The sequence below is a fragment of the Aotus nancymaae genome, unplaced genomic scaffold (assembly GCF_030222135.1).
Source record: "Aotus nancymaae isolate 86718 unplaced genomic scaffold, 86718_ANA_hifiasm-v0.15.2.pri h1tg000016l, whole genome shotgun sequence".
NCBI classification, from domain to species: domain Eukaryota; kingdom Metazoa; phylum Chordata; class Mammalia; order Primates; family Aotidae; genus Aotus; species Aotus nancymaae.
Genome location: NW_026988428.1, coordinates 29,535,647 through 29,561,612, shown reverse-complemented (window position 1 = coordinate 29,561,612; position 25,966 = coordinate 29,535,647).

Here is a 25,966-nt window from a genome sequence, read left to right as displayed (position 1 = left end):
ACAGATTTGCAGTAGTCCATGGTAAGTGTGGCTTCTGTATGAATATGCTGATGGATTCAGAGTGTAGCAGGTGGGACCATCAGTTAATTATGCCCTCTGGAACAGTTTGCCGTAAAGAGGCTCTTTTTCATGGCTGCCACAGGCATTAATATTTAACTACATTCAGAACTGATAATCTCATTTTACAATAGAGATACTATTTCAATGTTTGCTCAAAGTAGTCACTATTATTTTGGTGGAATTCTTTGTTTTCTTAAAACTTTAAGATGCATTTGTCACTTCTCAGCAATGTAGAACCCTATACAAGGTGAACATCTCATGACAATATCACAGATAATAACTAGAAAAGTTATATTTCCATTGTTTGATGGTGAAACTGAGACATAGATAAGTTAAAGGAATTGCCAAAGTTAACAATAAGTAAACGAGATCAGAACCCACATCACTGTTGTTTCTATATAAGATAGCTCCTTCTCAGAGGAGGGATCCAAGACAGCCAAATAGGAATAGCTCTGGAGTGCAGTTCCCAGTGAGAGCAACACAGAGGGTGAGTGGTCACCGCATTTCTAAACGAGGTACCAGGTGCATCTTAATGGGACTGTTTGCATAGTGGGTATAGCCCAAGAAGGGTGAGACAAGGCAGGGTAGGGTGCTGCCTCACCCAGGAAGTGCAATACCCAGAGGACCCCCTCCCTACCCAACGGAGGCCATCAGGGGCTTTCCATACACTCCAGCACTTGAGTTCAGATACTGAACTTCTCCTGCAGTTTTTACTGCCCACAGAACAGGAGATTCTCAGACTGAAAAGTGCCACGAGATTCTCAGATTGAAAAGTGCCACGAGTTTCCAGCATGGCTGTTTCAGCAGGCACCACAGGTTTCCACACAAAAACTGGGCAGCCATTTGAACTGGCACCTCGAACACCTGGGAGACAGAGCTGCCTATTCAACTGAAAAAGAGGGGGCTGAAAGCAGGGAGCTCAGGTGATCTGGCTCGGTGGGTCTCACCCCGATGAAGACCAGCAATCTGAAATGCTCTGGATTAAGAGATTTGCAGCAAGCTCAGCTGGACCTGGGACATTCCAGATCTGTAAGGGGAAGGGCGTTTGCCATTACCAAGGCAGTCTACCACTACCAAGGCAGTCTGCCATTACCAAGGAAGTCCACCATTACCGAGGCAGCCCACCATTACTGAGGCAAACTGCCATTACCGAGGCAGTTCTAACTGTACCTCTGTAAACAAAACCACAAGGAAGTTTACACAGCAGCTGGGGAGAGCCTGCAGCAGCTCAACAATACCTCTGCTGGCAGACTGTGACTAGACTACCTCCTTGTGGGCAGGACACCTCTGAAAAAAGACAGCAGCACATCAGGAACTTATAAATAAAGCCACATGTTCCCAGGATAGAGCACCTGGAAAAAGAGGTGGTTATGAATTCCACTGCAGCAGACTTAAATGTACCTGCCCAGCAGCTCTGATTCAAACAACGGAGCTCCCAGCACAGCACTTGAGCTCTGATAAGGGAGAGACTGTCTCTTCAAGTGACTCCCCAACTCCCATATATCCAAAGAGGCACTTCAGAAAGGAGAGCTCTTGCTGACATCTGGCAGGTACTCTTCTGGGATGAAGATAATAGAAGAAGAAACAGGTAGCAACCCATACTGTTCTGCAGCCTCTGTGGGTAATTCCCAGGCAAACAGGGTCTGGAGTGGACCTGCAGCAGTCCTACAGCAGAGACGCCTACAGTTAGAAGGAAAACTAAAAAACAGAAACAAATAACTTCAACATCAACAAAAAGGACGTCCACTCAGACCCCATCCGAAAGTCACCAAATACAAAGACCACAGATAGATAAATCCATAAAGATGGGAAGAAACCAGTGCAAGAAGGATGAAAACACCAAAAACCAGAACACTTCTCCTCCTTCAAGGGATCGCAACTCCTCACCAGCAAGGGAACAAAGCTGGATGGAGAATGAATCTGATAAATTGACAAAAGGAGGCTTCAGAAGGTTGGTAATAAACTCAGAGCTAAAAGAACATGTGCTAACCCAATGCAGAGAAACTAAGAACCTTGAAAAAAGGTTAGACGAAATGCTAACTAGAATAACCAGCTTAGAGAACATAAACAACTTGATGGAGCTAAAAAACACACCACAGCAACTTCGCGAAGCATACACAAGTTTCAATAGCTGAATCAATCAAGCAGAAGAAAGGATATCAGAGATTGAAGATCAACTCAATGAAATAAAACAAGAGGCAAAATTAGAGAAAAAAGAGTGAAAAGAAATGAACAAAGCCTCCAAGAAATATGGGATTATGTGAAAAGACCTAATCTACATTTGATAGATGTATTATAATGTGACAGGGAGAATGAATCCAAGCTGGAAAACACTCTTCAGGATATTATCCAGGAGAACTTCCCCAACCTAGCAAGCCAGGCCAATATTCAAGTCCAGGAAATACAGAGAACACCACAAAGATATTCTTCAAGTAGAGCAACCCCAAGGCACATAATCGTCAGATTCACCAGGGTTGAAATGAAGGAAAAATTGCTAAGGGCAGCCAGAGAAAAAGGTCAGGTTACCCACAAAGGGAAGCCCATCAGACTCACAAACTCACAGCGGATCTCTCTGCAGAACCCCAAGAGAGTGGGGCCAATATTCAACATCCTTAAAGAACAGAACTTTCAACCCAGAATTTGATATCCAGCCAAATTAAGCTTCATAAGCGAAGAGAAATAAAGTCCTTTACAGACAAGCAATTGCTGAGAGATTTTGTCACCACCAGGCCTGCCTTACAAGAGCTCCTGAAAGAAGCAGTAAACATGGAAAGGAACAACCAGTACCAGTTACTCCAAAAACATACCAAATAGTAAAAAACCATCAACATAATGAAGAAACTGCATAAACTAACAGACAAAACAACCAGTTAGCATCAAAATGGCAGGATCAAATTCACACATAACAATATTAACCTTAAATGTAAATGGGCTAAATGCCCCAATCAAAAGACAAAGACTGGCAAATTGGATAAAAAGTCAAGACCCATTGGTATGCTCTATTCAGGAAACCTATCTCATGTGCGAGGACACACATAGGCTCAAAATAAAGGGATGGAGGAAGATTTACCAAGCAAATGGAGAGCAAAAAAAAGCAGGAGTTGCAATCCTAGTCTGATAAAATAGACTTTACACCAACAGAGATCAAAAGAGACAAAGAAGGGCATTACCTGATGGTAAAGGGAACAATGCAACAAAAAGAGCTAACGATCCTAAATATATATGCACCCAATACAGAAGCACTCAGATATATAAAGCAAGTTCTTAATGGTCTACAAAGAGACTTAGACTCCCATACAATAATAGTGGGAGACTTTAACACTCCCTTGTCAATACAGATAAATGAGACAGAAAATTAACAAGGATATCCAGAACTTAAACTCAGATCTGGATCAAGCAAACCTAATAGACATTTACAGAACTCTCCATCCCAAATGAACAGAATATACATTCTTCTCAGCACCACATTGCCCCTACTCTAAAATTGATCACATAATTGGAAGTAAATCACTCTTTAGCAAATGCAAAGAATGGAAATCATAACAAACAGTCTCTCAGATGACAGCGCAATCAAATTAGAACTCAGGATTAATAAACTAACTCAGAACCACACACCTTCATGGAAACTGAACAACTGGCTCCTGAATGACAACTGGATAAACAATGAAATGAAGGCAGAAACAAAGATGTTCTTCAAAACCAATGAGAATGAAGACACAATGTACCAGAATCTCTGGGACACATTTAAAGCAGTGTCTAGAGGGAAATTTATAGCAATAAATGCCCACATGAGAAGCAAGGAAAGATCTAAAATTGACGCCCTATCATCCAAATTGAAAGAGCTAGAGGAACAAGATAAAAAAAACTCAAAAGCTAGCAGAAGACATGAAAAAACTAAGATCAGAACAGAACTGAAGGAGAGAGAGACACAAAAAACCCTTCAAAAAAATCAATAAATCCAGGAGCTGGTGTTTTGAAAAGATCAACCTAATAATGTGCTAGCCAGATTAATAAAAAAGAAAAGAGAGAAGAATCAAATAGATGCAATACAAAATGATAAAGGGGATATCACCACTAATTCCACAGAAATACAAACTACCATCAGAGATTACTACAAACAACTCTATGCACATAAACCAGTAAACTTGGTAGAAATGGATAAATTCCTGGACACTTGCACCCTCCCAAGCCTAAATCAGGAAGATGCTGAAACCCTGAATAGACCAATAATAAGGGCTAAAGTTGCAGCAACAATTAATAGTCTACCAACCAAAAAAAGCCCAGGTTCAGATGGGTTCACAGCCAAATTCTACCAGATGTACAAAGGGGAACTGGTACCACTCCTTCTGAAACTATTCTAAACAATCCAAAAAGAGGGAATCCTTCCCAAATCATTTTATGAGACCAACATCATCTTGATACCAAAACCCAGCAGAGACTCAAAAAAAAAAAAGAAAGAAAAGAAAACATCAGGCCAATATCCATGATGAACATAGATGCAAAAATCTTCAATAAAATACTGGCAAACCAACTGCAACAGCACATCAAAAAGCTTATCCATCATGATCAAGTAGGATTCATCCCAGGGATGCAAGGCTGGTACAACATACATGAGTCTATAAATGTAATCCACCACATCAATAGAACCAAAGACAAAAACCACATGTTTATCTCAATTGATGCAGAGAAGGCCTTGGACAAAATTCAACAGCCCTTTATGCTAAAAACTCTCAATAAACTAGGTATCAATGGAATGTATCTCAAAATAATAAAAGCTATTAATGACAAACCCACAGCCAATATCATACTGAATGGGCAAAAACTGGAAGCATTCCCTTTGAAATCTGGCACTAGACAAGGATGCCCTCTCTCACCACTCCTATTCAATATAGTATTGGAAGTTCTACCCAGAGCAATCAGGCAAGAAAAAGAAATAAAGGGAATTCAATTAGGAAAGGAGGAAGTCAAATTGTCTCCATCTGCAGATGACATGATTGTATATTGAGAAGACTTCAGTCTCAGCCCAAAATCTCTTTAAACTCATAAGCAACTTTAGCAAAGTCTCAGGATACAAAATCAATGTGCAGAATCACAAGCATTCCTATACACCAATAACAGACTTAAAGAGAGCCAAATCAGGAGCAAACTTCCATTCACAATTGCCACAAAGAGAATAAAATACCTAGGAATACAACAAACAAATGATGTAAAGGACCTCTTCAAGGAGAACTATGAACCACTGCTCAACGAAATAAGAGAGGACACAAACAGATGGAACAACATTCCATGCTCATGGTTAGGAAGAATCAATATCGTGAAAATGGCCATACGGCCCAAAGTAATTTATAGATTCAATGCTATCCCATAAAGCTACCAATGACCCTCTTCACGGAACTGGAAAAAACCACCTTAAACTTCCTATGGAACCAAAAGAGAGCCCACATAGCCAAGTCAATCCTAAGCAAAAAGAACAAAACTGGAGGAATCATACTACCTGACTTCAAACAATACTACAAGGCTACAGTAATCAAAACAGCATGCTACTGGTACCAAAACAGAGATGTAGACCAATGAAACAGAACAGAGGCTTCAGAGGCATGCTACACATCTACAACCATCTGATCTTTGACAAACTTGCAAAAAAACAAGCAATAGGGAAATGATTCCTTGTTTAATAAATGATGCTGGGAAAACTGGCTAGCCATGTGCAGAAAGCAGAAACTGGACCCCTTCCTGACAACTTACACTAAAATTAACTCCAGATGGATTAAACACTTAAACATAAGACCTAACACCATAAAAACTCTAGAAGAAAACATAGGCAAAACCATTTAGGATATAGGCATAGGCAAGGACTTTATGACTTAAGCATCAAAAGCATTGTCAACAAAGGCCAAAATAGACAAATGGGATCTAATTAAACTCCAGAGGTTCTGTACAGCAAAAGAAACAGTCATTAGAGTGAACCAGCAACCAACAGAATGGGAAAAATTTTGCAATCTGCCCAACTGACAAAGGGCCAATATCCAGAATCTATGAAGAACTAAAACAGATTTACAAGAAACAAACAAACCCATCCAAAAATGGGTGAACGATATAAACAGTTTTCAAAAGAAGACATATATGGGGCCAACAAACATATGAAAAAATGCTTATCATCACTGATTATTAGAGAAATGCAAATCAAAACCACATTGAGATACCATCTCATGATAGTTAGAATGGTGATCATTAAAAAATCTGGAGACAACAGATGCTGGAGAGGATGTGGAGAAATAGGAACACTTTTACACTGTTGGTGGGAGTGTAAACTAGTTCAACCATTGTGGAAGACAGTGTGGTGATTCCTCAAGGACCTAGAAATAGAAATTCCATTTGACCCAGCAATCCCAATACTGGGTATATACCCAAAGGATTATAAATCGCTCTATTATAGACACATGCACATGAATGTTCATAGCAGCACTGTTTACAATAGCAAAGACCTGGAACCAACCTAAATGCCCATTGATGATAGACTGGACAAGGAAAATGTGGCAAATACATACCATGGAATACTATGCAGCCATAAAAAATGATGAGTTCGCGTCCTTTGTAGGGACATGGATGAATCTGGAAACCATCATTCTCAGCAAACTGACACAAGAACAGAAAATCAAACACTGCATGTTCTCACTCATAGGCGGGTGTTGAACAATGAGAACACATGGACACATGGAGGGGAGTGTCACACAGTGGGGTCTGTTGGGGTGTGCTGCGGAGGGACAGTGGGGGTGGGGAGGTTGGGAAGGGATAACATGGGGAGAAGTGCCAGATATAGGTGACGGGGGGATGGAGGCAGCAAACTACCTTGCCATGTATGTACTTATGCAACAATCCTGCATGATCTGCACATGTACCCTAGAACCTAAAGTAAAATAGAAAAAAAAAGAAAGAAAGCTCCTTCTCTTTTATATTCATATATACAGAAATATTTGAGAAATTTCAGGATGTTAGCATAGATAGCATGCAAACAGCCAAAACCAAACGGTGATCTAGATCACTGTTATACATTACAAGAGAGAAGACTACACAGTTAAATGCACTTATTTCAGAATGAGATTAAAAGACCCAGCTGTCTAGTCATAAACTTTTCTGTGAGACATTGAAATTTTCATTAATTATTTCATTTTCTGCCCCAGAAAATTAGAGAGAAATATTAAGGTTTTCCTCAACAAGCCTTGAGAATATATGCTCAATTTTGCGTTCAACCAAGGTATAGAAACCTAATGTTCTTCTAGCCAGTACCTACAAAGAGATTAATTGATGCCTTTAAAAGAATTCTTAGCTTCAAATATTCTGACCCACATAGGAAACAATTTCCTCTATGTAATTCTATACATGGAATGGTGTGTGTGTTTTTAAATAATTTACATCTTAAAAAAGCTTTTTCACTGGCCAACTGTCATGAGAATGGTTCCTTGTACTTTATTAAGTCAAATGTTGAAGCAAGCAAATTGACGACATTCAAAAACTGAATTAAGTTATTCATGCAAAATTTCTATAACTTTCTTCATGATGATCTATTGGTCTAAAATAACTTGTTTCTGCTCAGGGAGTAGTTGGTAGTTTTAAGATGCTTATATACTTTTAAATACATCTTGTATAAAACATTAAGAAAGAATTTTATTTTCCAGAGATCGAGCACATGTCTATCCAACATAAGTCTTCTCAGAACCAACTGTAATTTTATCATCTCTTCTAGTGGCTGCTCTTAGTTCCAGATTTCTGGATTTGAAAATTTCTCAGGATCCTGTGAATATCATATAGCAAAATTTGAAGGATGGAGGGAAGGATGTGGATATTAAACTTACTAAAAACGTTCTCAAGGCACCCCTGGAATGATGTACAAGGTTAATTTGCCTTGGATTTTTAAAAATTATCTTGAACAATCCATGAATTTTGTTAGCCAGCTACATGTATTCAAAATGATGAGCTACATTGGTCATATTCACTCAGGTACATTTTATTTCTAAAAAAAAAAAAAAAGAAAATTCATTGCCATAGAAAGTTGCTATTTTCTCAGACTTAGAAAAGTGAAATCCCCTGTTTATTTATAACAACACTTATAGCAGTCCAAGTTTTAGAGACCATCATTGCCAGATTTTAAATTGAGCATGAAACAGCCTACCTCAAAGACTTCTCTTGGTGGCTTAGTAATTTTCTTTTTCTACTCAGGACATCTATATAATTAAGCAGAATAAACTCACATCATTTTTTTTTTTTTTGCACATTTGACTTCACTCCTTTGGGGCAAATTTATTCCTTGAATAAAACAATTGCAAGTCTGAGATACTTGATCATTAAAAGGAAACAAAATGTACACCCCATGTTCAACATGCATTAGGTCATTGGCATTTTTGTATAATGATTTCATAAAAATATAGTCATGTGCATGACTCAAATTTATTTAAATTTCACTCAGTAAAAAAGCATTCAAGGAAGTAATTCAAAGAGTTTAAAACAATGATTTTCATTTTCCAGTCAAAATTACTCAAACGTATTTTAATTCAAAATCAAATAAAGGTAAAACAATCAGGGAATCTTGAGGTTTGAAAGAGCCTAAGAGGCTGTCTTATTTCAGATACAGTTTTAGATGTGTGAAATAAGGACTCAAATTAACATTGCTTTAAGCAAGAAGAATGATAAGTTTTCTCTTGTGCAATACTGCGGAAGAACGCAAACTTTGCTAACAAGGATACTGCCCTCCGTTCAGTCATCCAGGGACCCAGGATCCTATCATATCACTCTGTATCACTAGTCCATAAAATCCAAGATTGCTCATCACCTTGTTCCTGTATCAGGCACACTCTAAATATCGAACGTTATCACTTCAGCTCATATCCCACAGCTGAAGGGATATAATGAAAGGATGCAAAGGAGGCTGGGAGTTGTATTGTTTATTCTAGTTATGTGGCTATGAAAGAAGGGCATAAGATGACTTAGAGGATAAGTAAAAATCTGTGCCCTAGAGATTGTTTTAGATCTTAATACATAAAACAAATAAAAAAATAAACATAAAAAACTATCCATAGTTTCTTCATTCCCCTTGAGGTTTCTCTAATGACTAGCACTCTATAAAACACATTTAGAAACACTACTCAAGACCAGGATAGGAAAATGTCTTAAAGGGTCAGGTAGGTAAAGTGAATAAATGCAGCAAGTTGGGTGGGACCTGTGACTGGCAGCAGGACAATGAGAAAATTCCCAGGTAGGTCTAACAGGGTCTGCTGCACTCTATACTGTTACATTGCTGCTTTGCAGAATTCTGAGTTCTGAGTTACAAGATATTCCCATTTTTCAAGAGAAGTCAGAAATCTATATTTTAGTGAAATCTCCTGATTTTTCAAATTGGTAACTAGTTAAAACACCTTATAATATTGTAAAGGATAAAAACACATCTACAAGCCAGATTTACTCAAGGGTCATTCAATGCAATATATAATCTTCTGGACCAATCATTTTATTTTCTAGACAAGGAAACAGAGACCTAGAGTGGTCAAGTGACTAGCTCACAGTCACATAGTTAGCCACATCTGGTTAGATATTTTGTCTTTCAGTTCAATATTTCTTATATTATACAATCATAAAATGTCACTATGAAGTTCAGAATAAGCAAATAAGAAAAAAATTATTTAAAAGTAATCTAATTCTATGCTATAATTTAGTGTTCAGCTTTGAAATGAAATATTTGACAACAGATCAAGTGTGTGTTCCATGTCCAATTCCCTCTGAATCCCATAACTGAGAGTGAGATCTGTTCTATTTTCTACCCTCCTGACTTGTATTTGCCAGAGCCCCAGCTGCCTGATCAGTAACACATGAGGCTGGGAAGCGTCAAAGGATATCACTGGCTATGACCCAGAAGCCAATCTTTCCTTTCTCCAGCATGGCCCATTTAATTGCATACTCATATCATATCAGTGGCAGATTCATTGCAAAAACACATTTTTCACTTTTATGTGTATTTTTTCTGTGTGTTGTAAAGTTACATGGTTAAAATATTTTTGGCTGAAAACTTTTAACTATACAAAAATGGATAACATTTACCTTCTAAATGCCTGAGTTAAACTAAATTGTTCTGGATGAGTTATTAATATATGGTACTTGCATATGCTGTTTTGTCAATATTTCTATTCTTCAGAGGCTTCTTGCAGAATAATCTTATGCTAAAGTTTTTGAGTCCAGCATGGAAAAATACCTCATACCTTATTTCTACCTTATGGTGGAATATTTTAAGTGTAAACATCAACAGAAGAGCTGGGCTTATTTTCTAATTGTTAAAAAAACTTTTTGCTTTGATCAATCTTTCCATCACTTAAGTAGATTTTGTTTTGGTCTACTGAATGTTATCCTAAACATATAATAAGAGGAAAGGCTGAAACTATTAGTCTATGTTCATAATTCAAAAAGATAGTTTTCAAATTTGAATTTTCTTTAATTTAAAACATTTAGATCTCTCTCTCCTTTTCTCTCTCTCTTTTTGTCTTTAAACCAGAGGTTTTGGTGATTTCTGTGACACTAGCAGTAGCCAAAATTAATGCCTATAGGGTGTCAACCTCAAAATGAGTTAAAAGGTGGACTTGATTTGGCTGAAAAAATATAAAATGTTTCCACTCTCTATTTCTAATGTCTTAAATCATTATATTTAATTAATATAATGAATTAGATCACATGGAACAATTCTAATTTCACCATTAGAAAAACACATGTACAAATGAACGTGTAAAACTGCTGTTTCCTGATCACTTTCTGAAGTCTTTTTTTCTCTTCTTTCTGTATCCTTCATTCTCTTTCTCCCTTCTGTTTGTTTCCATCACAATTCTTTTTTTATTTTAATTTCCCCTTAACATTCCCTCTAGTCCTCCTTCACTACCATTAGTGCACTCCTAAAAAGATTGGTATAAATCATTTATAAATTATATTTTATTACAAATTTACCAAATATGTATACATGTGTCCCTTTAGAAAAAAATGGACATATTGTTTAATAATTGCATTGAAGATAGAAACAATCCTTTGTAAGTTTAACTGAAAGTTACCTTCTAATATATCACCCCTAATACCCAATATATGAGATGTGGTATTGATAAAAAGTTTCACACTTATTAATATATTTGAGAGGATATTTTACATCCATGTTAATTCATTTACAGTTTCTTTTCTTCAGTTGTTTATCCATAAAGTAAAAAGGTCAGAGTAGAAAATATTTTTTAAAGTCCTCTAACTCTAAAATTCTGATTCTGTCTTTCTGATGACACAGTTAAGTGCTGCTTTTGAGCACCACCCTCTCAAACAAAGGAAAAAGAAGATGCATTAAAATATACTAAACTTTTGCAAATGCTGATCTTTTTCCAGGTGCCTTTATCTTCTTTATATTGATACATAATATTTGTACATATTTATGGGGCATATGTGATATTTTATTATATACATAAAATGTACAATAATAAAGTAAATCAGGGTATTTGGTGTATCCATCACCTTGAGTGGTTAACATTTCTATATGTTGGGAATATTTCAAATTCTCTCTTCTAGCCATTTGGAAATATACCCTATGTTTTTGTTAACTATAGTCATCCTACTCTGCTATCAAACATAGCAGAATATTTTAACTTATTTCTTGTATCTAATTTATTTTAACTTATTTCTTATATCTAACTGCATGTTTGGACCCATTAATCAAATTTTCTTTATCTCCAACCCCCACCTTCATACCCCTCCTAGTCTCTGGTATCTATCATCTTCTACTCCATGCCTTTATAAGATAAATCTATTTAAGCTTCCACATATAAGTGAGAAAACTCAATATTTGTTTTTGTGCAGGCACCTTCATCTTTAACCTAAGTAAAAAGCATTCAATTTCCACTACATTTATGGTAAAGGCTTTTGTCTTCTTAAAAATTTGACTCTTTTCCTTCCTCTGCTAAAGAGAACAGCCTGGCTTGGCTAAGGTACAGGTGGTAAATTTGCTTACATTCAACAGGGAACAAAGACAGAAATATAATAGAAAGATAAAACCTTAAGCAACAGGAGTCAGAGAAGAAAGTTTACCTAGCATTATGGCAAGAAAAAAGTTATTCACCAAGCACAGCCAAGGGCAAATGTGGCTTCAGCCTGATCCCTGTGAATCATTTCACACACACAATGTTGAATCACAGTCTGGATTTAAATGAGTAATTAAACCAAATAAAGGACAGACCGCCCAAATGAAGGGGATCTTTACTTACCCTGCCTCATTTTCACCCACTACCTTCTTTAACGACAAGCTGGATGTCAAAGCTCAAGAGTAAAAGGAATAAAAAGTAGTTATCAATTCAGTGAAAACAGATTTGGTCTTATGGTTTAATTTTCTGCTTGGATCTGATTTTTCTTACTGCAGCATTCTTCCTTTTTTAAGAATGCAGTTAAACTGAGGTAGTTCAATTTACCAATTATGTGAAAAGTAAATATGTGAAGAAAGCAACAGAAAAAAAATATTGAGAGCACTGACATGTGTCACTTCACCATAGGGACACATTCTGAGAAATGTATTGTTAGGCGAGCTCCTCATCGTGTGAACATGGCAGACTGCACTTTCACAAACCTAGGTGGCATAGCCTACCACACATCTAAGCTATATGGTATAGCCTATTGCTACTAAGCTACAAACATGTACAACATGCTATTGTAGCAAAAACTATAGGCTACCACAACACATAAATATTTGTGTATCTAAACATACCTAAACATAGAAAAAGGTACAGTGAAAATACAGTATTAATGATTTTTTAGATGGCATACCTGTATAGGGCACTTATCATGAACGGAGCCTGCAGAAGTGAAAGTTGCTCTGGGTGAGTTAGTGAATGAGGGGAGTGAATGTGAAGGCCTGGGACACTACTACACATTACTATAGACTTTATAAACACTGTACACTGAAGCTATGCCATGTTTATTTTTTAGTTATATTTCTTCAATAATAAATTAAGCTTAGCTTACCATAACTTTTTTACTTTAAAAGCTTTTGAATTTCTAAAAACTTTTTGACTCTTTAATAACTTAGCTTAAAACACACATATGGCCGTGCAAAAATAGTTTCTTTCTTTATATCCATATTTTATAAGTTGTTTTCTATTTTCAATTTTTTTTTATTTTTGATTTTTAAACTTTTCTTGTTAAAAACTAAAATGCAAATACATACATAAGCCTAGGCTTATACTATCTTCCACCACCACATCTTATCTTACTGGAAGGTCTGAAGGGCCAGTAACGTGCATGGAGCTGTTGTCTTCTCTGATAAAAATGCCTTCTTCTGGAATATCTCCTAACATGACTGGTGCTGTTTACAGTTAACTTTTTTATTTTATTTATGTTTAATCCCCTGAGTTTATGAAATATTAATCTTAGTACATTTTCTTTTGAAGCATCTTCTCAAACGTGTTGCTCTTATTCATTTCTACTGCAACCACCCTGGTTCATGTTTTCATCGTTTAAGTTTACATAACCAGGTTATGGAGCTGTCTTAATCCAATTATACACAAAAAGAAAAAAATATCCTTTAGTTTTTATCTGCTACTTACTGCCTTAAACACACTCTTTTGGCTTTCCTTCCTTCAATTCTTTCTTTTTAAATTAAATTTATTTTATTTTAAGTTATGGGATATATGTGCATGATGTGCCAGTTTGTTACATAGGTAAACATGTGACATGGTGGTTTACTGCACCTGTCAACTGATCACCTAGGTATTAAACCTTGCATGCATTAGCTATTTATCCTAATACTATCTCTCCTCCCAGACCCTCAACGGGCCATTTGACCTAGCAATCCCAATACTGGGTATCTACCCAAAGGAATATAAATCATACTATTACAAATCTACATGTACGCATATGTTCATTGCAGCACTATTCACAATAGCAAAGCCATGGAATCAACCCAAATGCCCACCATTGATAGACTGGATAAAGAAAATGTGGTACATATACACCATGGAATACTACGCAGCCATAAAAAGGAATGAGATCATGTCCTTTCCAGGGACATGGATGGAGCTGGAAGCCATTATCCTCAGAAAACTAACACAGGAACAGAAAATCAAATACAATATGTTCTCACTTATAAATGGGAGCTGAACAATGAGAACACATGGACACAGGGAAGGGAACAGCTTCTTGTATAAGAAGTACCCTCTAAAATAATGAAAATAGTATAGTAAACACATAAACCAATAACAGAGTCATTTATTATCATTATGAAGTACTATGAAGTGTACATAATTGCATCTGCTGTACTTTTATATGACTGGCAGTGCAGTTTGTTTACACCAGCATCACCACAAACACATGGGTGATGTGTTGCACTATGACATTGCAATGGCCACAAAGTCACTCAACAATAGGACTTTCTCAGCTGCATTATAATTTTATGGGACCATCATTGTATATGCAGTCCATCTTTGACCAAAACATTGTTATGTGTCACATAGCTGTACTTTCAGGGGGCAGAGAGTTAAGCAAGAGAAAGAAATAAAAGAAAAAATAACACAATAATGGGCAGTAAGTGCCTTTGTTCATTTCATGCTGCTACACCAGAATACCAAAGATGGCTAATTTACAAAGAACATAAATGTATTTCATACACTTCTGGAAGCTGGGAAGTCCAAGATCATGGCACCAGCAGATTTAGTATCTCTAAGGGCCCAGTCTCTGTTTCTAAGTTGGTACCTTGAACTCTATATCCTCTGGAGGGAAGGAACACTGTTTCTCACGTGGCAAAAAAATGGAAGTGTAAAGAGAAAGAACCCACTCCTGAAATTCTTTTTTTTTTTTGCCAATTATGTCCAGAGCCCCCATGGACAGGTTTAATGCACTAAAAACAGAATTTCAGAAGTGGGTGCTTTCTCTTTACACTTCTTAAAGGTCTCACCTCTTAATATTGTTGTAATAGTAACTAGATTTCATCATGAGTTTTGGAAGGAACTAACATTCAACTCATAGCAATAAACAAGGAAAGGATTCTCTCTCTCTCTTTCTCTCTCTCTCTCTCCCCCTCTGTAATTCCCCATTTCCCCCTTTCTTTAACACTCCTTCTCTCCTTCTCTCCTTTTCTATCTCCTTGACTTTGCAGCTTCTAGCCTTTCTCTCCTCTACTTAGGAACCTATTTCTTGAAGAGCCATTCTTGTTCTTCCACTCTTTACTTAGGACTCTTAGTGTTGTGTGAGTTAGGAAGGGAAGTAGGGTAGATTTGCAACGTAGTATATTCTCCACTAAATTTCTCTAATTCTCAACTGACTTCTCTGCCATGAACTTGGCCCCTCACTAATCTGTCCTCCACATCATTGCCAGAAAAAAACTCATTCTAAAATGCAAAAATAATCACCTCATGACCGTACTAGAAATATTTCGAAATTACTCCTTAAGATGTATGGATGCTGTTATCTAAATTAGCTGAGCTCAAAGATCATCACTCCTTCTCCAACTGCCCCAAAATACTCATAATTTCCCAAATATATAATACAGCGTTCATACCTAGTGCCTTTGCACAGATTCCTCTGCATCTGACTATTTTCTGATCATCCTTAAAAACTGACTTTGAGCCATCCTCCTCCAGGAAGCTTTCTCTTACCTATGTGATTTAGTTATCTCTGCTCTATGTGTATCACAGCAAATCTTACATGTAATTATTAGATTTAGTTGTCTGTCTTCTATTCACATACAAGACTATAAGCAGGATAACAAAGTGTCAGCAATAGGGAAGGCATCAGGTGTTGGGAGATGCTAACACATAGCATTAAAATGTAGGTGCTCCACCTTCATTACATACCAATTGTATATGGTATGTATCTAACAGTCACATCACTTCACATCCTACACCTCAGTTTCCTCATCTGTCAAATTGAAAAAGCCTGGCATACAGAAAACACTCAAGATATATTATCTAGTATAATCCACTCAGTATCTTTTTAGTACCTCTAACCTATCTATGTCTGTATCTACAGCAGTATCTACATCTATATCTTTGTACTTGTCTAGAGAATAATAGAACCTAGACCCTGTTGTCACTCTTAATGTAGTCATATCTAAAGGCTACTCCCTCAGTAGGGCTCTACTCTCTCAGAAACATGCTCCAGAAGCCAGTTGTAGATAAATATGCCAATACTCTTTAAATTAAATATGTTCAATAGGCACATTAGGATGTCACAGAATCAAAAAAAGACTTCAAGCCAAATTTTTTATTTTATTCAACCAGTACACACATTATACTCTTTCCTTGAGATGGTCTCAGTTTATGCCTTTACTTCTTGCATAATGATTAGTAATATCCCTTTTCACTTTCAAACATGTCCTGATTTGGACAATCAATTATATAACCATTCCATTTATGGCTCATGCTGATTCTGATTGGTCATAGGTTATAGTATTTTCTTCTAATTGGTCAGTGTCTGTGCAATGCCAGCTGTTAAATATTTTTATATAATTTATATGCCTATGAGATAATTGAGGAATCGAAAGGTGACATGACTTTTTTGTAAAATGATTCATCCCTATAAAATGAATCGAATTCAAATTCATTAAGTCCTTAGAATAAGAAAAGTGAAAAAGACAAAACAAAAGAAAACCTCGAAGGACTGACCTGAAAACAGAAGGAAGACGTGGACAATTTTGACTCTCACTGGTAGTACCTTCTTCAGTCCCACTCTTTCCACCTGGACTCTCTCTTCTTTCTCTTAGGTTCAGTCACTGTTGAGAATCTTTGTTCTTTATTACCTCCATAACCTCATAGGAACTTAAGGTGCCAGCCTAGACACTCAGTTCTTCCATCTATTCAAAATGGAAACTCCAGCTATTGCCTCCTCTTTATATGAGCATTCCCATTGATTTGCAGATGATTTAGATAGAAATGTCTTCTACTTGATTAGCCATAGAATTCCTTCAAAGAGTATATATCCTTGAAAGGCAGGGCAAGAACATCAAGTTCTGTAGTTAAGAAAGCATTATGCTTGCCATATCCATAAGGCTATCCTTCTTAGACCGAAAGGATAATGAGAATTGTACCATACGATCATTTAACAAAGAGAAAATGTTTCAGCCAAAGAGCCTTTAATGTGAATTAAATTTTCATGGTAAGAAAAGCTATGCAACATATTCAGGATAAAGTGCTTACCAAGAAGAATATGATCTTGAGGAGGAACCTTTTTTACTTTCCCAGGAAGCTTAAGGAGTTAAGAGCTAAGATCTAAAGCGGTAAATTATGGTGTTTATTCCATGATTTCCTACAGATAGAGACAGAGTTGTAGTGGTTCAGGTTGGAGCTTAACAAAGTAATTTTAGTCCCAATAAAGCTTTCTCTAAGGGTCTACTTATCTTCTGTCTATTTATTGCCACCCATATGAAACATCTTCCAAAAAACATAGTGAGATGTATAGGAAGTTGAATAGTGATGAATAAACCCAACAAAAAAAATCATAATAATAATCCTTTAGAAGCAACCACCGTTCTGATTTCTTTTACCATCATAGTTTTTTGTTCTAGACTTTGATATTAATATAATCATACAACATGTATTCTTTTAGGCCAAAAAGTACCACAGAGCTGTTTATGTTTGGGGTTTCTTGAGGGGGCAGTTCCAATTAATCCATCAACTTAGACCCACCTAGAGTATTTTTGCCTGTTATCTATTGACCTACTGCTACTTCAACATAAACAGACACAAAATGTTCATGAGCAAAAATCAAACCTTTTGCTCATGTGTACCTAATACAGCAACATATTTTTGTTATCAGAAAAGAATTTCTCAGATTATTTAGTACATCAAAGATTGATATTTCAAAAAGAAAAAGGGATACAGCTTCAACAGAAACTCTAAATGTAACTGCCTGGTCCTAAATCTTGGGTCCATCTCTTACTAACATTAGGGTAAGTTACTTCTCTGTCTGTTACTCATCTGTAAAGTGATAAATTTATAGAACCATCCTTATAGAGCTGCTATGAGGATTAGATCAGCTCATATATAGAAAGCATTTACCATGGTGTCTAGCACATAGCAAGCACCCAATATATGGTAGCTATTATTACAGATATATAAGTAATATGTGAATTTGAACATATCAAACATATTTTATTTTTGTATTATATGAAAGTTAATGTTCCCATGTGACATAAAAATACATCAAAAACTTAAGAGAAAAGAATACAAAATTTATCTACTATGATTCATTATCTTATGCTAAGTCAGCCCTAGAAAATTGTTTTTCATTGCTAAAAATAGAAAAATTGAAATATAAAGATGCTTAAACTTTCTATGACCTGCTGGGCCAATGCACATTAGGATAGCAGATAAAAATTGACTCATGATTCTGACACCACCTTCCAAGTTTCCTAAAGCCTTTGCTCTGGCAATTCAGGCCCCAGCCAGAGTGCTTTTCCCAGGGCTTCACTCTTGTTTTCATTGTGCTTTTCTGAGCATAGTTATGGTGTCCATTTTCCTTGTTATTTCTCTTTTTTTTTTGAGACAAACTTGCTCTGTTGCCCAGGCTGGAGTGCAGTGGTACAATCTCAGCTCACTATAACCTCCACATCCCCGGTTCAAGCGATTTCTCCTGCCTCAGCCTCCCAAGTAGCTGAGATTACAGGTATACGCACCATGCCCAGCCATTTTTTGTATTTTTAGTAGTAGTGGGGTTTCACCATGTTGGTTAGCCTGGTCTTAAACTCCTTGACCTCAGGATCCACCCACCTCGGCCTCCCAAAGTGCTGGGATTACAGGTGACAGCCACTGGCCTGGCCTTTCTCTTCTTTTCATATTTTATCTTACTTTTATGGATTTTTGCCCTTGCTGTATAAAATTCTTAAAATCCATGTCCCAAAATAATGTCACCATTGGAATTGAGATCTGGAAATATCCCTTTAGTTCTCCTAGTAGCTAAAAATAACATTTAAATTTAAAAGCATGTTAAAACAGATGATACCTTCTAGAAGGTTTGGGGTTACAAATTAAGAATCAGATTGATGTCGTATACATACTTGAAAATCTTTTTTCATACCTTTTGTTCTTCAATCCTTCTGAATAATTGTTCCCTCTTTAATTAATAAAAACATTTCCTTTTTCCCTTTAGGAAACAGTTTATCTGCTTCTGCAAAATACAGGCAGGATAAAATTTGCTTACCTCTAATTTTTTATTTTCTCTTTGTTTAATGTTTTCTATTTAAATATGTAAAAAGCCTAAATAAATATGTTCTCTCTTAAATTAACATTTTTGTCCCCGAAGTAAAGCAATTTATTCTGATGATGTGAGCACAAGTTAACAAATTCCTTAAGATTCACAAATTCATTTATCAGGGCAGGTTCACAGTGATTTCATTTTTCAGTATTAACTTCTATCCACTCCCAGAAAAGAATTTTTTACATCTGGTTTTTCTAGCTCTATTTTGTATGCCTCGTATTCATATCCATTGCCATATTCTATTTTATTCAAGCAGTTTAAAACATCACAGTGTTTCTTTACCCATGCAACGTTGTCTTTTCATTTCTATAATATGCACTTTTTTCTTTTAATAAAATTTTGGACTGCTTAGTTGTATTCCTAGAACATCAAGCCAGAAGTTCTTGTTATTTTTTCCAGTTATTTCTTCCAAAATAGATTACGTTACTTTACTCTTCAAGCTTACATCATTCTCTTTCATCCCTAGCAAAGAATGACTACAACTATGCCACTTGGAGTAATTCTTAGTTATTTGATAATCAAGATTCTCATCGCATATTCCCCAGGCATCCCATACTGATTTATTTTTTTAATCTTTTTCTGGCAAAAAAAAAAAAATTGCTTAAAACGATTCTATGATGTCTGATTCATGGCTTCAAATAGGCTTTCCCTTTCCCATTTTGACCTTTCCTTTCTTGACTTAGATCTCAGAAAGTATGAAGAGGCACCTAAAGGAAAATAAGCCCTCATGTCCCGTTAACAGATAAACCTTAAGTAGTTCTCCTTGACATGATTCTTTGTTCTCCTTTTTAAGCATTAATTCCCCCTTCCCTTGATTGCTTTAGATGATGTAAAGTTTTTCCATACTAATGCCACCATGGGCCATCCCTGTTAAGAAGTCCTTTAGCATTTACACTTAAAATATGGAACATATTACTGTACATCTGCTATAATAATATTGCTAGATATGTGTATGTGCAGGTAATTGTTTTGTGTCATCAAGTAAAGGATTGTTTCTTTTGCATCTTGCTTACTACTTAGACAAATGGTGAGACGGCAACTATTACTAAATAAATACTTAAGGTATTCTATTAAATTGGTCATTTATTCATTCATTCAACATTTATTGATCACCTATTCGGTGTCACTCATTGTGCTAGCTGCTGTGTGTACAGAGATCAATCAAATGGTCTTATCTCCCAACAGTTCATGGTCTGGAGAAAAAATAAATAAAAAACTAGAAAATAGGTATTTACAACACAGAACACAAAATCTGCAAAAAGCATGGAATCAAAAAGAAGATCCCCTAAGTAAGTGTAAAATGAGGGTGGAAGAAGGAGAGAGTGGGAAAGAGGAGGACCAGCAGAACTTAATGAGGCAAAAGACATGAGGGACAAAGTGCTCCAGGCAGAAGGGAAAGCACAGAAGGAGGTACTAAGGTTGTTATGGAATGGTTGGGTGATGTGCATGTTTCCACAAAGCTACAGAGAAGAATCTTGAGAAACAGTGAAAGATGAAGCTAAGAAGATGGCCAGAGCCAGATTATAAGGGACCTTGAATGACATGTTGATCTCATACTTAGATCTCAGAAAGTATGAGGATTGACCTGAAGGAAAATATGACCTCATGTCCCACTAACAGATCAACCTTAAATAGTTCTCTTTGATATCATTATTTTCTTTGTTCTCTATTTTAAGCATTAAATCCCCCTCTCCTGGATTGCTTTAGCTAATGTGAATGAAGCCTTTCCTGACTAAAGCCACCATGGGCCATCCTTCTGTTTTGAAGTGCTTTAGCACTTACATTTAAAATATGGAACACACTACAGTATATCTACTGTAACAGTGTTGCTAGTATGTGTGTGCCTGCACTTTGCCCTGCTCACTGCTGGTCTGTGACTAGTCATTTGACTTCTGACTAGGACCAGGAAAGTCACTTCAGGTTCTGTCTGCTTCTCAGGTTTCTGCTTTCCAATACTTGAATTTTTTTTTCATTCCAGGCTGTACTCTCAGTCTCACACTCCATGCCAAATACCACTGTTCGATTATCTATATTCTTGTATTTTGTCTCTCACATCTGTTTTTAAGTCTCTAGTGTTTAATTACCTACCAAATACAGCAGAAATCCTGCATAATATGACCTTAAATGTATCTCCACTATCATTTCCCATTTTCCCCTAAACACACTGTTTATGAATGGGAGCTATGGTTTCTCAACTCCATGTCCTGGCTCAGGCAGTTCCTTTCACAATGTCCTCTCCATTTTCTGTCTGCTAAAACCTTTTCAGTCTTCCAGTCATGTCTCCCACGTTACTTTGTCTTCTTAGAATCAACAATGTATTTCATTTCTATTCTTTCAGCATTTATTGTCCTCTGCTCTGTCTTTGTATTTATTTATTTTATTCATCTGACAAAAATGACTGCTCCCTGATGGTCAGAACAAAGTCTTGGCTGAGTTTTCTATTTTCCCTAGTGCATCACACCATTTCTTGAGCAGGTTAACATCAAATTAGAACATAATAAATTTATGACTATTATTAATGAAGCTTAATCTACTCTTTTCCTCCTAAATGGTCATAGTAGTTACTTTATTACCTCAAATTACTTTACTATGTTATGTACAAGGAAGGTAGAGGCTGATGTTTTATCTCTATTTTATAGAAGTAAACATTTGAGTAATAAGGAGTTAAGAAATTTACTTAAGAGATTTGGGATTGGCATCTAAGCTCCTGATACCAATTCAGTATTTGTTTAGTCTATGCTAGATCTAAGATACTTTCCCTTGAAGATATTAAAAGGTAAGCTTTAAGAAACCATTAAGAATTGTTTTGACTTCCATTCATCACCAATACTGGAGGAAAGATAATGAAAAAGTCATTAAATGTCCATAAAAAAATAAGTTATGGTTTCCAATTTTATAACTTAGAGATGTAAAGATTTCAATTAAAGGGATAAAAAGTTAAGACATAGTTTAGAGTGGTCTAAGTTAATTTGAACTATTTTGGGTTTTAATGTACTGAAAATCAATTTATTCAAAGCCATTTCACTACATGGCAAACCTATCCAAAGATCCATCAGGAAAATGTCAGATCAATATCCTAAGTCTGTAAGAACCTTTGTTGAAACCATTCAAAGGCAGATTCAGGTATTAATACAAGCCCACCAATATACAGAAGGCTATAAACTGTTTTTAAGTAAAATACCACCCATTCACAAATAATGCATAAAGATTTGAGGACTACTATCATCCAAATTTTAAAACTTGCATGAAATTAGCATCCAGCTAAATTAAATCAGTAAAAGCTTAGGAAAACAGCTGAGGTGAAAAGACTACAGTGAAATTAAAACTTTGAAAAAATCTTCTATCTATAACTCATCAATGTTAGCAAATTGACTTTTTGAAAACCAATTTTCAGTAAATTGTCTTGATTCCAGTTTGGAAAAATGTCTGGCCTCTGTTACTTACACATACTTCTCCTGTTAAGGTTCTAGGTTTGTATACAGACACTGCAGCTGATCTCCAATCCAAGGCCTTAATCTGAACCTTGACTCTATTACAACTAATATTGCTTTTCTTACTTGTGTCCTTCTTTAAGATTTTAAGTTCTATGAAGATCAAGACCACACACTATATCTTATGACTCTATGTGCCAATATCTTGCACACTGTTTTATATTTGGTAGCTGGTACTATTAACTATTGATTGAGAGTAGGGCATCAGCCTAATTACCTTACCTTTGAGAGGGCATTTTGGGGGCACACTTTAAAGATATTTCCGCCTTATGGTGATTTAATAGTTTCATCTTTATATATAAAAAATATGGTAATTTTGCAACTGAATTGAATTTATTCTTGAGCTGAATAGAGTTTAGCCACCCTATTATAATCTCATTCAACTTGACTGAATATCTTTCTTGATTGGTAATTGAAAAAAGAACCATATATTATCCTTCCAAGCCCTACAATTAGTGAATAATTCTTATATAAAAAGCTTTGAATTACAAGATATTTCTGTCATTAATAATGATTACTTTCAATAAGAATTTGAATTACTTTAATCACTTGTCCTTTCTGTTTTGCAATAAAGCAAAGTCCAACAAAAAAGCAAATCCTCTCAAGCTGTAAGTCAGGACTTCTGACTATTTTATTATTTTAGAAATGCCTCTCTCCAAGTATATTGACCCTGAGACAGCCTGCTTTATCCCTGATCACAGGGAGGAAGGCCATATCGTATCATATCTGATATCTAAGAATTCTCTCCTATATTTCAGAGGTCCTGAACTCTTCTATAATTACTTCCTAGAGTCTCCTTGATTCTCAGCCCTGAAAGTCTCTAATTTGATCTAGCCTGTGTTGTGTTGTTTCTGAACTATTTATTAGCTTATTAATGCCTCTTGTGAAATCTGATTAATGCTCATTATTCTAAGCTGTAGTTTGCTTATATGCTATCATATATTATCATAGTATTTTCTATCTTATATTTTACCTATACCCACACCAGACTTTCCCATCTGATTCTGAACTTTCCTTTTGCCCTTTGTCCTTAAACAGACAGTTGTCCTTCATAATATATTCTTTCACACTAGGAAGATTCCCCTTTTTTACATGTGAAAGAATTAGTTGTCCAAATCCCCTAAAATTTTAACACTACCAGAACATGAACTCCATAACAGCAAGGAGCTTCCTTGTCATGTCCATCATTGAATCCTAGTTCACAGATCATGCCTGGCAATAGCACTAGTCTCAATAATGTTTGTGGCAAAAAAGAATACAATCAGTTCTTTGTACCTATGGGTTCTGCATCCATATATCAACCAACCATAAATCGCAAATATTCCAAAAAGTTGCATTTGTCCTGAACTAGAACAGACTTTCTTCTTGTTGGTATTTTCTGAACCATACATAGTGTAATAACTATTTACATAGCATTTGCATTATATTAGATATTATAAATAATCTAGAGATGATTTGGATTATACAAGAGAATGTGTGCAGGTTATATGCAAATGATAGGGCATTTTACATCAGAGACGAGCATCTTCAGGTTTTGGTATCTGAGGAGAGTACTGAAACCAATCCCCCCTGGATATTGAAAGATAACTGTTCTTTGTTAATATGCAACATTATGAAAGAAACAGTGTTTAGTTGGTCTTTTTAGATATTCATAAATCATAAAGACTGCAACATTATTTTCAAACCTTAGAGACAGAACAGCATTTTTACATAATAGTGATTCTTATAATTTTCATTACTGATATATTTCATTCATAGTGGTTTCACAGGAAACACTTATATTTAAATATGCCTAGCAGCCTTTTCAATGAAAGTGTAGACTCTGTAAAAAGAAAAACAATATGTATCTGAAAGGTTTTTTTTGTCCTTACAAGAGAAGGTGGAGGGATGCAGATAGTCTAGCCACAATTGGAAACAGAAGTCTAGTGCCCCTTAAGCCATGCCAGGAAGATGTGCTTACCCTCAGTTGGGGGTATGGCGGGAGAAGAACATGTAATATTTCAGGGTTATTCAGCATGAGTGTTTCAAAGAAATACCACTAAAAGGAGTTACTTATCAACTCACTAGTACCTTGACAAGAAGTGGTGTATTCCAGTTCTGAGATTGCAGAGATTTCTGGGTCCAGAAGGCATAAAGTCTGGAGCAACAAGCACATGGGACCTGAAATAACAGCAACTGCTTACTACTTGCTGGGTATGTTCTATGTTCTTTGCATCTACCGTATTTACTTATTCATTTAATCCTCAAAACAACTCTGTGAGAGATACACACACACACACACACACACACACACACATACACATATATGTACACACACATACAATACCTATGATATAGGGATTATTATTATACCCAATTTTATAAAGAAGGGAATTGAGGCACAGAAAGGCTGAGTAATTTGTTCAAAGTCACACAGTTGTTGAGCAGCAGAGTTGAAATTCGAACCCAGATGGTCAGGCTCCCCAGTCTGTACTCCTAACCCTAGTGCTTTCATGCCTATGCGATGACACTTCTTTAGCACTTATACTGTGCCAGGTTCCCTTCTAAGCACTAGGTTAACACATTTGAGGTATGAAGCAAATATAAGAATAGTGGAAGATAAAATTTACCTAGGGCTTCTTCTTTTCTGAAGTAATTTTTAAAAATAGATTCTCTAATCTCCACTACTGATGAATATAACTTGATAAAGAAATTAACTAATATAAAGAAAAGCATGGATACAATAAAAATTCTGCTTTTAAAATCATGAGGGTTTTTTTTCCTTTAATTGTTATTTTTGATACAGGGGTACATGTGCAGGCTTGTTATATAGGTAAACTCATGTCACCGGGGTTTGGTGTACAGATTATTTCATCACCCAGGTACTAAGCATAGTACCTAGTAGGTATTTTTTCGGATCCTCTCGCTTCTCCTGCCCTCTACCCTCAAGTAGGCCCCAGTGTCTGTTGTTTCCCTCTGAAAATCACAGAATTCTAATAATTCTAATGTTAAAAAAATAAGTATACTTACATCACTAAATCATAGAATACTACAGAATAAAAGTGAATTAAAAAGAAAGAGCTAAATGTATCAACCTGAGTAGATCCTCAGAAAAGTAAAAATGTTGAGTGAAAAAAATCAAGTTGCAAAATAGTACATGCAGTGTGATACCATTCATATAAAGTTTTAAG